This window comes from Leopardus geoffroyi, chromosome D2 (genome assembly GCF_018350155.1).
Source record: "Leopardus geoffroyi isolate Oge1 chromosome D2, O.geoffroyi_Oge1_pat1.0, whole genome shotgun sequence".
Taxonomy (NCBI): Eukaryota; Metazoa; Chordata; class Mammalia; order Carnivora; family Felidae; genus Leopardus; species Leopardus geoffroyi.
In genome coordinates, this window is record NC_059334.1 from 58,863,888 (window position 1) to 58,877,586 (window position 13,699).

General features: G+C 40.7%; 1 long non-coding RNA gene across 1 annotated transcript in view; it reads left to right on the top strand.

Annotated features, from left to right (window-relative positions):
- Positions 1-13,699, top strand: part of LOC123576935 — a 56,756-nt gene that overhangs the window by 18,273 nt on the left and 24,784 nt on the right. The gene's annotated exons all lie outside the window — the stretch shown is intronic.

The following is a 13,699-nucleotide window of genomic DNA, read 5'->3' on the forward strand; positions in this document are numbered from 1 at the left end:
AGCCAGAATCCCACCAGCAGGGGAAGTGGTGGCAGGGAAGTTTCTTTTGACATTGATGGTAAGATAACCCCTGATTTAAAAATGTTAAACTGTTTTAAGGAGAGATTATTAGACTTGGGGAGATGAATTATAGCCTTAAATTTAAAGGTTACCCGCAGAGTCCAACCTTGCATTTTTATAGAGGAGGAAAAGAAGGGGTCACTCCACAGTTTTAACAACAGCCAGAGGCAAACCCTTACTGCTGAGGTTGCAGAGGGAAGTGTTGTGGACACAGAAGTGGCCTTCAGGGCTGGGCCGAGGTCCATCTGTTGAGCTTCTCTGACATGGCCTCTAGGGACACCCAGTGGAGGAAGAAGTTACTCTGTGCTACTACATCGGACACTAACGGTTAGGGGTCTGCTCCTCAATTCTCCATACCACGGTGTCACCGGAGCTGCAGGTGGCAGGGCCCAGACAGAGAACTCTGGCCTCTGAGTCCAACTCTGTTCCCTCCACAATGCCACAAATCACTTCGCCTTCCTGGGTCTTGGTTTCCTGATCTGTGCAGTCAGGAGAGGGATCCCTTCCCTGCCTGACTCACTTGGTTGTTATCAGGACCAAACCAAATAAGGAACTGAGGATGAACACACTGTTTAAAATGAAGAATACATGGTGGGTGATGATTTATTATGGGCCTGGATACATTTAAACTCATTCATCTATTCGTGCCACAGACATGAACGAGTACCTAGTTAAAATTTAACCTCATCTACCTCTTAAGGTAACTACCACTACATTTTTATTACCCATTGTATACTTTTGTTTGTCATAATCGCTTTAACTTGAAAAGATGTTCCTTCAGGCTTCCTCCTAATACTCATGCCTTCCTGGAACTTTGGTTTTTCCAGTAGTCACCTTCTCAGGACTGTTTCAACTCATTTGTGCTTCACTGAGGTCTCAAGGTCAGAACCTCATGCAACACGCACCGTAGTCTGCTATAGATCAACAGAACACTCTCCAGTTTACTTCTAATGGTTTTTCCAACAATGCCCAGCAGGCGCCTTCTAAGATAGGAAGGATTCTTTCAACCTGCAGTAAAGATTTAAGAGGTAACTTCCTCAAAGCACTCACTTAATGTTGTCTTTCCACCACCATATAGCAGGTTTACAAATGAGGTACACATCACTCCTTGATGTTCTAATGGCTTTGTAATTATATAAGTGGCAAGAAAAGAAACTTGAAAAGTTAAAGGCACAACCCAAATGTCCATCAGTGGGTGAGTAGATACACAAAAGGGTAGTATATACATACGATGGAATATTATTCCACCTTAAAAAGGAATGAAATGCTGATATACGCTATAACATAAGCGAACCTTGAAAGCATTATGCTAAGTGAAATAAGTTAGTCACGGAAAGAGCAGTGCTGTATAACCTAACTTATACATGGTACTAAGAATAGTCACGTTCATAGAGAAAGAAAATAGAAATAATGGTTACCAAAAGCTGAGAGGAGGAGAAGATAGACATTTATTGTTTAATGGGTACAGAGTTAAAGTTTAGGATGATGAAAAGTTGTATAGATGGTGATGGTTGCACAACAGTGTGAATGTACTTCATGCCATTGAATTGTATACTCAAAATGGCTGGATTAGTAAACACTAGATTTTATCTTATATCATAAATTATTTGTTCAACTGGTTGGTGGACATTTGGGTATTTGGCTTCTTTCCAGTGTTTGACTATTATGAATAAACCCACTACAAAAAAGTTTAAGGCAGCCTTCAGAAAGAATGTTGTGATATGTTAAGGGCATAGTAGGGTATAAAAAACTGTCATGTTCTTTCTACTGTCTTTCCGTGCTACCATAATGATGTGCATGAACGTCCTGGCCAATGCTCTGCTCTCAAAGGCATCAGTGCTGCTAAGAGAGGCAAACACCAGGCTCTTACTAGACTGTACTCCAAAGGCATTTCTAACTGATGCTGAAGTGTGCTTACATTGGTCGGTGTGAAACCATTAATGATCACAGAGCTGGGGGGATTGTCGTGACTCTATAGTCAGGTTAAACCAGTGTGGAGTGATCAACCCCAGATTTGGTATGCAATTCAGTGAGGTAGAAAAAGGACAGAACAGTCTGCTCTCATCCCATCAGTTTGGTTTCATTGTGCTAAGGACGTCAGATGGCATCATAGACCAAGAGGAAGCAACACTAAAACCCACAGGACAGAAAATCCTGGGATTCCTTTATAAGGATGTAATACATCCATACCAATACAATGCCTTAATGAACAACAACAACAAAAGACTATTATTTCTTTACTGCCATATATATGCATGGTAAAAAGTCTTAGGTAGTCATCACCAAAATGCAAATAGTGAATAGCTCTGCGTGGTGGGATTATGAATAATTTTCTTTTTCTTTTCTTATTTGTATCTTTGAATTTTTCTACAAATTATTTTAGTATTTGTGTGGTACAAAAACTACATAAGATTGTTTTCTAGTCTGTATCTCTGCTTCCCCTTTGCCATGGTAGAGAACTCAAATAAGGAGATATGGATTTTCCTTCTACTGATCTTACTGTTTCTTTTCCATTATGTTCTTGTGTGCTTCTATGTTGAGAGGAGCTGTGGCTCAAGAGTGGAGCCCATGCCCTTGGAAGAGTCACTTAATCTCCCCGAGCCTCTGTTCCCTTATCCTTTACATGGGAAGAGTAATAATAATAACAACAATCATAAGACCTACCTTTTGCTGCTGTACAGAGGAGCGCGGTAGGATATGGAAGCACTCAAAATGCAGCTGATGTCAGTCACTCTCCACCATAGAAAGCACTGCCAGCATCCAGATTACCACTGGAAGTAGGGTTGAGGGGAATATTTTCAAAATCGTCCCCATTCCAGCCAACCATAATGAATTAAGTTAAAACTGTTACTTGCACCACCTTTCATTCCTCACCTTCGCCTGCAAACCCTGAATGACTCGAGTGTCCTAGAGAACAACCACTAGGGGGCACAATTTAATCACTGGACAGCCTCGGTCCAACTTGTTAACCTGTGCATTTTTCCATCCCAAAATTAGGCTGAGTATGAACCTAAGTATTAAGGAAGCTTTCAGGTGGAGCAAAAGCCAAGGTCACAGGCTCATCGTTCCACCATTTTATGGATTTCTTCTCCCCTGCCTCCTTTCGTCCTATCATAAATGGCCTCAGTTTCCCTCATCTGTGGTGTCTTCCTATACTCACTCAGCCACGTGTTGCCAGAAAGGAACTTTTTTCCCCTTCGTGGACTGGATGGCTGAATGTGATACGTTATTTCCGAGCACTGCTCGAGGCTGCTGTGGAACACGCTTTGGTTTGAAGGACTTCTTTTCTTTGCTTTGAAAACAGCCAGCTCAGCATGGCTACCCCAGAAACCACCTCCCTGTTTTTCTTCAACCCTCCAACTTCTTAGCCAGTGGTTTCACACCATTCCTTTAAAAGGTGTTATTTTTTTTTTTCATTTGGGAATTGGTCAAGCTTTCCTGATCAATCTACTGTTGATGATGACATTTGTAGCCAAATCCCTTCTTTGCTTCTCAGATTTAGAAGGCTCACTGCCCCTTCCCTTTCTGCTGCTAAGATTTCTAAAGACTGTTTAGCAATTCTCAGATTTTGGTAGGAATAGGGATCATGTGGACGATCATGTTTTAAAAAGTACAGATTCCACCACTTCACACCCCTGAGGATGGCTAGTATCACATTAAAAAACAACAACAACAACAAAACAAACCAGAAAATAGCAAGTGTTGGGGCACCTGGGGGGCTCAGTCAGTTAAGTGTCTGAATTCAGCTCAGGTCACGATCTCACAGTTCATGAATTTGAGCCCCACATCGGGCTCTGTGCTGGCAGCTCAGAGCCTAGAGCCTGATTTGGATTCTGTGTCTCCCCCTCTCTCTCTGCCCCTGCCCTGCTCATGCTCTGTTTGTTTCACCCTGTCTCTCAAAAAATAAATGAACATTAAATTTTTTTTTAAATTAAAAAACGGAGGGTGTGGAGAAATTAGAACCCTTGTGCCTTGTTGTTGGGAATGTAAAATGGCGCAGCTGCTGATGAAAAGAGTTATGATTCCTTAAAAAATTAAACATAGAATTACCATTTAGTCCAGCAAGTCCACTTCTGGGTTTACATCCCAAAGAATTGAAAGCAGGATCTTGAAGAGATATTTGCACACCCACGTTCATAACAGCATCATTCACAATAGCCAAAAGGTGGAGGCAGCCCAAGTGTCCATCACTAGATGAACGGATATGCAAACTGTGGTATATCCATACAGGGGAATATTATTCCACCCTAAAAAGGAATAAAATTATGACACATGCTACAACATAGATGAAGAGGACATTATGCCATATGATGATAAGGCAGATGCAAAAGGACAAATATTGTTTGATTCCAATCACATGAGATATCTAGAATAGGTAAATTCATAGAGACAGAAAGTAGAATGGTGGTTATAAGGGGCTGGAGGGGGAGGGCAATGGGGAGCTGCTTAATGGGTACAGAGTTTCAGTTTGGGATGACGAAAAGGTTCTGGAGATGGATGGTGGTGATAGTTAAGTACATTCACAATAGTGTGAATTCGCATTATTGTGAATGTACTTAATGCCACTGACCTGTACACTTGGAAATGACTAAAATGGTAAGTTTTTATGTTATGTTTATGTTAGCACAATGAAAAACTGTCTTTAAAAAAGTTTTAGGAGCTCCTAGGTAGGTCAGTCAGTTTAGTGTCCAACTTTGGCTCAGGTCATGATCTTGCAGTCTGTGAGTTCAAGCCCTGTGTCGGGCTCTGTGCTGACAGCTCAGAGTTCGGAGCCTGCTTCAGATTCTGTCTCTCTCTCTCTCTGCCCTACCCCCTCCTCACTCACTCTCTCTCTCAAAAATAAACATTTAAAAAAATTTTTTTAAAGTTTTAAAGTGCAGCATTTCACACTACTGATTCCATAGGTATGGACTGAAGCCCAGGAATCTGCCTTTTTAAAGTCCCTGGGGGTTTTGATGCAGGTGACCTTGGAGAAACATTGGCTTCTGTACCTCGGGCTGTGTTCATGCTTCCCCAAAGCCCAGCATGAGGATCATCCACCACTGGGCTTTAAAGTACAGACTGCCACTTACTCGTGTGTGAGAAGCCACTGGATCTCTCTGTGCTTCAGATTTTTCATCTTAAAAATGGGACCGATAATCCTACCTACCTTAGAGGGTCTTTGTAAAAAAAAAAATGGAAGAGTTGATATATATGCAAAGTGATTTTTTAAATGGTTCTAACACTTAATGGCAGGATCTACTTTTTACATGACTGTGAATATTCTCAAGGGCCAGGAAGCAGTTGCAACTTCATTAGTGAGTTTAATTAATGAAGCAGAGTTAGGAGTTAGAGTCATCTATGCTTCTGTGGAGGGTTTAGTGGTAAGGATCTTATCCCCTGAGAAGCAACAAACATTCTGTAGGTGAGGGAAGGGGTTGTGATACATCTTACAAAGTGCTAGTGGGTTTATTTTAAATTATTCAAATGTTTTAAAAACTCTCCTGGGGACACCGGGGTGGTTCAGTCGGTTGAGAATCCAACTTCAGCTCGGGTCATGATCTCATAGTTTGTGGGTTCAAGCCCCACATCAGGCTATTGTGGTGATGGTGCAGAGCCTGCTTGGGATTCTCCCTCTCTCCCTCCCCCTCCCTCCCTCCCTCCCTCCCTCTCTCTCTCTCTCTCTCTCTCTGCCCTTGTCTGCCTTGTGCTCTCTCTCTCTCTCTCTCAAAATAAATAATAAAATAAACTTAAAAAAATCTCCTGGAAGTATTCATACTGTGTTAACAGAGGAGTAAGATTCTGTGGCAGAAGAGTGAAGGGGAACTTTCACTCGTCACCCTATTTCCTTCCAGGTTGTTGTGTTTATTTTATACTGTGGAGCCCTGTATTACTTTTGTACTTAGGGAGAAAAAGGTTTGTTTTTTTTGTTTTTTTTTTTTTTAATATTTATTTCTGAGACAGAGAGAGACAGAGCATGAACGGGGGAGGGTCAGAGAGAGAGAGGGGGACACAGAATCTGAAACAGGCTCCAGGCTCTGAGCCGTCAGCCCAGAGCCCGACGCGGGGCTCGAACTCACAGACTGAGAGATCATGACCTGAGCCGAAGCCGGACACCCAACCGACTGAGCCACCCAGGCGCCCCGGTTTTTTTTTTTTTTTTTTAATGTTTATTTATTTTGAGAGAGAGAGAGAGCAAGCAGAGGAGGGTCAGAAAGAGAGGGAGAGAGAGAAACTCGACATGGGGCTCGATCTCATGAACCATGAGATCATGACCTGAGCCAAAATCAAGAGTGGGTTGCTCAACTGACTGAGCCACCCAGGTGCCCCGAGAAAAAGGGTATTTTTAGTTAGTGTTGTGGGTGTGAAGTGTGGCTGCCCTTGCCCATTCCAAACAGGACTGGCAGTAAAAACACAAATACCCACTCAAAATAATACGCTTAAATAATAATATGGATGATGATACCTTCTAATTAGCGATTTGCAAAGCATGTTCACATCCATTCTTTCATTGGACCCATGGCATGGTTTGGTGAAGCAGGTAATATCGCACCCATTTTACAGCTGAGACACGAAATGCGTGGTAGATGCACTTCTCAGTTGCCCAAGCTCCAGTTTCCTCCCTCCTTATCCTTTGAGTTTTGTCCTTGCTTCACTTTGCTTTAGTGCTTCTGGTACTTATTCTAGTCCTACACGAAAATATATTTGAAATCCATTCACTTGTGGATAACATCCTTCACTGCAACCGCCCAGATTGAAAAGACTGTTTCAACTTGAGATGGGCAGACATGGCAACACTGGCCAGGTAGGAGCTAAGGCTGTGGTGTGTGTTTGCCTCAGAGGTTGTCATAACAGAATTCCTAGAAGCAAAATACCTCGCACCTCTGTGTTTTAACAGAACCACCATCTTGTTTGGTCTGCTCGGCCGGCAGAAACCACATGAGGTTTTTATGGTGCAGACCTTTCTTTCCCAAAATGCTGAATTGTCAGGTAGCCTTTGAAGAGTTACAGATGGCATTTCCGTTTCAGTTCGGGCAGAGCGAACCTCAGCTTTTGAGAGTAGGTATTCCTGCTAACAAACGTGTGGCTCTCAGTGGTCAGGAAAATACTGACGATTCTGGTTGTTGGCATTGAAGTCGCAAAGATTTATTTGGACACTGATTGCTTAACGATGGGCATTAGTGGCCGCACAAAGATGAAAATGTCTTTGAGTTGCCTCAGATAGCACTTGTAACCCAAGGATCTCTCCAGGACTGGCTAAATAATTTGCACAGCCCAGTTAAGATGAAAGTGAAGAGCTCCTTGCTCAAAAATTATTAAAAATTTCAAGATGGCAACATCAGAGCATTAAACCAAGTGCAGGGCCCTTTGCAAGTGCACAGGTTGTACCTCTGTGAAGACAGTCCTGGAGCTGTCTTACATTTAAAAAGTGTTTACTTATTTATAGCTAAGACATTAAAATATAAGATTTAGGGGCACCTGGGTAGCTCAGTCGGTTAAGCCTCCAACTCTCCATCTTGGCTCAAGTCATGATCTTATGGTTCATGGGATCGAGCCCCTCATTGGGCTCTGCGCTAACAGCTGGGAGCCTGCTTGGGATTCTCTGTCTCCCTCTCTCTCTGCCCCCCCCCACTTGCGTGCACTCTCTCTCTCTCTCTCAGAATAAGTAAATAAATACTAAAAAAAATAAATATTATAAAATTTAAAAGATAAAAAAAGTAAGTCTTTAGGGAAGGCCAATCTCTCTTAGTCATTTCTTGTGTGTCTTTCCAGTGATTTCATTCATTTGCCAACATACATATACACAATGTATTATCTGCCCTCCTTCAAGACACATTCATACAAACAGTAGCATTCTTTACACAATTTTCTGCATTTTTTGTTTTCTTAATAACACATCTTACAGATGATTCCTTATCACCACATAGTTCTTTTCCATGGCTGCCTAATGTTCCACCCTGTATATGTAACACAATTATTTAACCAGTTCCTTTCAGTGGATGTAGAAGTTGCTCTCAGTAACCAAAAATGCTGTAACAAAAATCTTTGCAGGTCATTTCTTTACAAATGTGAGTGTTTCTGTGGAATTGTCAAATCAAAGGTATGGTATGGTTTATTTTCAACTGTGATGATCTTGCTAATTGCCCCTTAAAGAGATTGTACCAAGATATACCCTCAGCAATACAGAATTACCAGATTTTTGGATCTTCGCCAGTCCCATGGGTGGGACACAGTATATTGTAGCCTTGACTTTCATTTCTCTTATTATTAGTGAAACTGAATATATTTTCAAATGGTTGGGAGTCCATCTATTCTGTGAACTGTTTGTCCTTGTCATTTCTCTATTGTTCATTAATTTTTTTCTTTTTTTTTAAAGTTTATTTATTTATTTTGAGAAAGAGAGAGCAAGCGGGGGAGGGACAGAGAGAGTTGGAGAGAGAATCCCAAGCAGGCTCTGCAATGTCAGCACAGAGCCCAACGTGGAGCTTGGACCATGAACTGTGAGATCATGGCTGAGCTGAAATCAAGAGTCGGACACTTAACTGACTGACCCCGCAAAGTACCCCCATTAATTTTTTTTTCTTATGATTTGTTCAAATGGCTTTATCCGTTGAAGAAAATCGTTCTTGGTTTGTGATGCATTGAAAATATTTCCCTTGGTTGGTTTTATCTTTTTGACTTTGTTTTGCCATGCAGAATATTTTTTAAATGTAGTTGAATTTGTCAATTTTTCTGTTATGGCTCCTGAATTTTGTATCATACTCAGAAGACCTTTACTCCCATACTTCCTACAAGTATTCCTTTGATTTCTTCGTTCCTTCACTTAAACATTTACTCCATTTGAAATTTACTTCAGTATGAAGTGTGAAATAAGGATCCAGCTTTATTTTGTTTCCAGATGGCTACCTAATTGTCCCATTTCTGAACATTTTATTTCATTTACAAGAATTGGGTTTTGTTTGTTTTTGTTTTTTGTCTTTTGTTTTCTTTTAGAGAGAGAGAGAGGGAGGGAGAGAGAGAGAGAAAAGTGGGGCTCACCTGGAGCTCGTGTTTTTACCTGAAGCAGGGCTCGTGCTCATCCAAAGGGGGCTGGAGCTCACCTGAAGTGGGACTCGTGCTCACTTGATGTGGGACCAACTGTGAGATCATGACCTTAGCTGAAGTCAGATGCTTAATGACTGAGCCACCCAGGCACCCTTTTTACAAGAACTGTTAAGTATAATGTGTTAAAAAAATTTTTTTTATAAACCTTTTCCTAGTTTGAGGAATGGTCATAGAGAGATGTGGCTTGTCCAGAGCCTCCTAATTCAACATAATAATCCCTAAAAGGCTAATATATGTTTACTTTCATAAGTATTTGAAGGAACACAATCATTATAATGGTTAAGAGCATGGGTTTGGGCATCAGATAGACCAGGGTTTCAATCCCAGTTCCATACTTACTTAGCTGTGTGACCTTAGCTGAGTTACTTGCCTTAGCTGATCCTCAATTTCCTCATTTGTAAAACAGAAATAAATATAGTAGCTGTCTCATTGAGTTGGTTGAGACATAAATGAATGTAAAATGCTTAGAACAGTGCCTGACACAGTAAATTGTTGTGACTGTTTACCCATAGGGTGACCAACTCACATCTGTTTGCTTGGGGTTTCCCTGGTTCTATCACTGAAAGTCCCAAGTCTTGGAAGATCCCTTAGTCCTGAGAAAACTGCCGTGTTTGGTCACCCTTAACCTATTGCCATGTGCAGTGTGTGGTTTTTTTTTCCTCCATCAAAACCACACTACTCAGTACCTACATTGATAAGCTCAACTTTTATAGATATATCACAATATGCAATTTTTTTTCATATACATAAAATCCGTGCTCTTATCTCATTCCAGTTGATTTCCCCCCTGCCAGGGCTTGTAGACATTCTTTGTCCATCAGAGCCTAATCTAGGATTTCCTCTGGTTTCCACCTGATCCAAGATCAAAGAGCCCCCCCTCCCACTGCCAAGAAGGGGAAGGTGTAAGGAGAGGAGAAGTGGGGGTGGTGGTCAAAATAGAGCTAGACAGAAACACAAGGTAGGATGACTCCAGGACATTGGAGACTGGGAACGCTTTGCTTCTAGAATAAAGAAGCACAGAACAGGCTCCCCAGGTGTGACTTGCTTCTAAGCACCACACTGGAAAAAATGGGATCCTGGCATACACAGTTCATTCAGTAAGTGCTGATTGAAAAAAAACACTGTATTCTGGGTTTCTTCGACTCTCCCTAGAGAGTAAAGTGGTAGAAACTAACAGATAGATATCTGTTATTTCAGCTTTGCCTGCATCCATTCACCCTTCTTCTGGTGACTGTTCTTAATTTTGCATTGGGGAATCACCCCTCCTAATTGGACAAAGTTTAGCCAGTGAAGGCATGCCCTCTCCCCTGGCCAAAGAATGAGCAAGTGACCCAAGTTCTGCTCTCAGATGATGCTCTCTCCCTTGAATTTGAATCTTGAGCTAAGTGATGTAAAGATTAAAAATAGAGAAGATCCACATCAAAGGTATATCCTAAAGAAGGAGTTGGCAAACTATATCCATGGACCAAACTGGCTCTCTAGAAAGTTTCATAAATAAAGTTTTATTGGGACACAGACAAAATCATTTATTTGTTGTCTATGACTTTCATGCTACAGTGACAAGATTGAGTAGCTATGATACAGACTGTCCCACAAGGCCTAAAATATTCACTACTTAGACCTTTGCAGAAAACGTTTGCTAATCTCTGCCCTAAAGTTATTTCCCATTAATTCCTGCTACCTAAATCCCATGGGCTATTCTGGTTCCTGTGCATTCCAAACCCTGATTCTTCAGGTTTTCTTGGATTCTATGAGCTACTTCATAGTTTTCAAAGAAATTTTTTTGTCTTCTTCTTCTTTTTACTTAAGTGGGAGAGAGTTGGTTTCTGATGCTTACAACCAATGAAGACAAGCATTCTGGCATTTAAATTAATTATAAAAATCATTTAGAGAAATGAATATTTGATCAAATTTTTCTATCTGGCTAAATGTGACCATTTAGTATAGCACTGGTGGGGTGGGACCACATCTCTGTGGAGCAGCGCAGGTGTGGCAATGAAAGCAAGTAGTATAAGAATATAATGAGTAGAAATGAGTGGTATTTAAAAAAAATAAAAGAGTATTTATTTTAAAAATCCCTATTGCTTTGATTTGTTTTAGCCACAATATTTTAAGTATTTTAAATCTTCAAATAATATTAAAGAAAAGCATACGATTTTCATGTTTAGCTAAGGAGAACACAAGTTTATTGCTACATAACAGAAATAATAATCACTGAATCGTGGCATCATGGAATGAATATTGGGTTAGGAATCCGGAATTCTAGGTCCACATCCTGCCTCTGGGATAACAGTACTCTGTACATGAACATCACTCTGAGACCCATAAGTTGCCACACAATTACAATATGTTATAATTATTAGTGGAAGGAAAAGAAAGTACAATTGCAGATCATTTCTGAAACCCGGTGCCGGTGATTTCAAAAATGAATCCAGTGCTGATGCTTGTGTGAAGGAAGGAGACTGATCCTCTGGATTTGCAGAGTCCTGGAACATACCTTCGGTGATGAAAAACATCTCTTTGGATTAGGCAGCCTCCAATAAGTAGGCAGATTATCCAGCTTCCTTCGTTCAGAAGTGACTGGACTTGTTTGACGACTTCTTAACTGTCAGGAAGGAAGAGGGAGGGATGTACGTGTTAAATCTAGTGCAAATATGAAGCGTGTTGAGTTGGAAGACGAGCTTCTTTCTGTGTATGTGCAGAGGATGACCAGGGAGGGGAAGTGGCTGGGGGCTGGGCTGATGGTTAGAGATGAGAGAAACCCCTAAACTAATTCTGAATGATTGCATAGTCAGGGGAGCAGGAGCAGCTGGTGGTATGGGTAGAAGGGATAGAAAAAAAAAAATGAAAAGGGAAAGATTTGGAAATAATTTCTTCCCTTCACCTTTCCTAGGCTACTAAACATAGAAATTCTGTGGAGCAGATGTCCACTGAGGTAGAACCTACTATTCCTTGTAGAATTCAGGACATCTTTATTTTTTGCCAACATAAAATGAAATGCAGCATTTCCTTCAATTACAGAATGTACACAACAGACCAGCTATATTGCTGAAGCCGAGACTTGTCACTGATAGAAATCACAGATGTTTTCAAATCACATTATTGTGTTGTAGATCTCATGAAATGTTTGTGCCCATCGTTACTTTGAAATTACGATAGAAATTAGACTCACCGATTAGACTTCCTTAATACACAAAGAAGTATGTTATTGATATATTACATATTTTTATTTTGCTAATTGTATTTCAGTATAATTGGTTTCTTTGGCAATCCTATATATTTTATTTTGTACATTGGAAAGTATTATTCTGAGAAGGGGTCCTGAGGCTTCACCTGATTGTTAAGGGCTCGGTCGCTGGAGCTGTGTTCTAGATAGTCCACTGTAGAATAGCCCAACACCTTCCACCACCCCCATGCCCTCCACCCCTTGATACAAGTGTTTAAGGAAGCTCCGTAGAAACATGGACAAATGTTTCAGACAACATGCTAACGGAATATTTCAGCATGGCTATATCTAGGAAAAAATACTTGCTCTGGTTCTTGTAAGCAGACAAGAACTAGAAAATAATTACCAAAAATGAAAGTCACTGTGTTCACTTTTAAAGTATGGTTACATTATCTTTTCAATACTATTTGTAAAGAGTGTGTGATTTCTTTTTTACATAAGTAATATATCTTCATGGTTGAAAAATTATAAAGTGTAGATGAGTAAAAAGAAAAAATGTTCAATTTTCCTTAACCAGTTTTTAAAAAGCATGTTGCATTCTATGTAGCATTAAGAAAAAGGATATGGGGCACCTGCGTGGCTCAGTCAGTTAAGCATCTGACTCTTGATTTCAGCTTAGGTCATGATCTCACAGTTCGGTTCATGGATTTGAGCCCTGCATCAGGGTCTGTGCTGACAGTATGGAGCCTGCTTGGGATTCTCTCTTGCTTCTCTCTCTGTCATTCTCGCTCGCTTTCTCTCTCAAAAATAAGTAAATAGATAAACTTTAAAAAATTAAAAGATTATATAGAACTATGTATTCTGACATGGCAAGATTTCTATCATATATTAAGTGGGAAAAAGTAGTTCGTAAAACAGAATCCCACTTTTTTTTTTAGATATCTATATGAAAATGCCTAGGAGGGCACACATCCAACAAGCATGGTGTTAACAGTTTGCGATTATATGTTAATATTAGTCAACACAAATTTTCTTAAAGGAAAGGAAATCCTTCAAGGACAAGCACATTAGCAGCTTCAGGGCATCCCCGGTATGTCCTGTGGCAGCCTATAGAGGTGGCTCTCACAGCAGATGGCTGGTGCCTTGGTGAAGCCCGCAGTACCCCCCACCGCGCCACCTGGGCCTGGACCTCAGCTTAGAGGCTGGAAGCCCCAGAAAATATAAACAGTTTAAGCTTGCCTCAGTTATACCCACAATCAAGTTGGGTATTCCGGAAGTTGCCCTCCCCACCTCGCCTCCAGGTTACTTTGAGTGGATTTTGGTGTTCACAAATTTTCCTGGGACGTTTTTGTTTTTTAAGAATTTATGTTTTTTTAAAAAAAAAATTTT